Here is a 2500-nt window from a genome sequence, read left to right as displayed (position 1 = left end):
CACAATGTTGGTGCACGGCATAGGAAATGGGCTTAAAATGGTCAAACTCAATCCATTTCCACTAAAGATAGTCAATAACAGCTGTGCCGATGAAGTAGGGCACGATGCAAGTCAATGTTATTTAATGAATTACATGTTCACCATACATTTCAGTACAAAATTGCTCGGTCAGACCTACAAAGTGCTATATCTCGAATACTAAACGTCGCAGATGGGTGTCGTAGAACAATTTTAAGTTCGTCTAACGATTCTACATCCGATTCTGGATAGTGGTTTTTCGACCACTTTTCAACATTTTGTGACACCCCGAACCTAGGGGCAGCTCCCTAGCTTTTTTCAAAAATGTGCACCGAACGGGCCAGAGAGCTCGAGTAGTCGAAAAATTTTTTTTTGCTAAAACCCCTAAAAACGTGTCAGGAACGCACCCTAGATGATGAAAAGTGCAACCAGAATGTCAATCGACAACATTCCCGGGGGTACAAATTTGCTCTACGCGTCCCTAGGTAGGGTACTTTTTCATACAAACATCAAAGTGTACGGTGCACACAGTGCGCGGAATAAAAATTGCTCGGTCAGACCTAGGACGGGCCATATCTCGAATACTAAACGTCGCAGATGGGTGTCGTAGAACAATTTTAAGTTCGTCTAACGATTCTACATCCGATTCTGGATAGTGGTTTTTCGACCACTTTTCAACATTTTGTGACACCCCGAACCTAGGGGCAGCTCCCTAGCTTTTTTCAAAAATGTGCACCGAACGGGCCAGAGAGCTCGAGTAGTCGAAAATTTTTTTTTTGCTAAAACCCCTCAAAACGTGTCAGGAACGCACCCTAGATGATGAAAAGTGCAACCAGAACGTCAATCGACAACATGCCCGGGGGTACAAATTTGCTCTACGCGTCCCTAGGTAGGGTACTTTTTCATACAAACATCAAAGTGTACGGTGCACAAAGTGCGCGGAACAAAAATTGCTCGGTCAGACCTAGGACGGGCCATATCTCGAATACTAAACGTCGCAGATGGGTGTCGTAGAACAATTTTAAGTTCGTCTAACGATTCTACATCCGATTCTGGATAGTGGTTTTTCGACCACTTTTCAACATTTTGTGACACCCCGAACCTAGGGGCAGCTCCCTAGCTTTTTTCAAAAATGTGCACCGAACGGGCCAGAGAGCTCGAGTAGTCGAAAAATTTTTTTTTGCTAAAACCCCTCAAAACGTGTCAGGAACGCACCCTAGATGATGAAAAGTGAAACCAGAACGTCAAACGACAACTTTGTTGGGGGTACACTTTTTACTCTACGGGCCACTAGCTTAGGCGCGCCAACAGCGCTTTCCTCTCGGGTTCCCATTTTTTGCCCTCCTGGGATTATGATCATTTACTCATTGCCTACTATAGGGAAGGTACCTTGCTCCGAGGTCAAAAATAAAGATTTCACCAAATCGTAGTTTTAACCTCTATTTAGTCGTAGGAGCATGGTTTGCAGTGTCCGTGGGTCATATAAGCCCCCGTTTGGGTCATACGTCCCCTCCCCGATGAAAATCGTCATATGACTATAGGCCGAACTTATGAAGCAAAAGTGGTGTCTGGTGGGTTCTGCCGATGATCTTAACCTATGATTTTGAGTTTCCACTCTTTCAAAACGTTTCCTGGAGCAGTACATCACGGGTCTACGGACCCAAAGACTTCGTTGCGATGGTTTCAAGCATAAAAGTTGTAACAGTTAAGGGTTTTTAATACGCGTATATTAAATCATTGCTTGAAACTAAGCTTCGTTGTCTTTAAACTCTGCAAGACCAATCGAACTTCTTAGGGAAACTCGAAGCATTCACGCTAAGCTGGTGGTGCAGGGCACATAGCGTGATGAAACCGGGTTTCCCTAACCAATGTGGCATATTTTTTCCCTGAGAGTGAAGCTCAGACCCACGTAGGGGAGAGCGAAGTGGAACTTTAATGTTCAATGCAGCAAATGTTCGCCATGCGGATAAACAAGTTGGAATAGTTCAATGTAGTGTAATGCAAACACGAATCGCAAATAACGATACGGGACCCAGAAGCAATTCTGCGGATCCCTCGGGGAGTGGTGAGTTGATATAAATTAGAGGTGAAAGTCCAAGTTGTTCGAGCTCCGGCTCGGCAGCCGATACGAGGTTCCTGTTGAGCTTGTTTGTACATCGCGCAGAGGCGCCGTTCGGTTCTAGCAATGATTCCCGCCACCATGTTCCATGCGTGCAGAGATCCGTTAGAGCTCGTTCAATGTGTCCCGCCGTGATTACGAAAAAGTCCAACAGTTGACTTAGTTGGGTGTGCGTCAAGTAATCGCGCAGAGATGCCGATCGGTTCCTAGCAATGTTTCCCGTCACAAGGTGGTATTGGCACCTGTGCAGAGTGGCCGTTAGCAATGTCTCCCGTATCACGGTGGTGTACCATCACTAGTGCAGAGTGACCGCTAGCAATGTCTCCCGTCACAAGGTGGTAGCCCAGAAGTGCAGAGAAGCCG

The sequence above is a fragment of the Anopheles coluzzii genome (genome assembly GCF_943734685.1).
Source record: "Anopheles coluzzii chromosome X unlocalized genomic scaffold, AcolN3 X_unloc_17, whole genome shotgun sequence".
NCBI classification, from domain to species: domain Eukaryota; kingdom Metazoa; phylum Arthropoda; class Insecta; order Diptera; family Culicidae; genus Anopheles; species Anopheles coluzzii.
Note: the sequence above shows the minus strand (reverse complement) of the source record.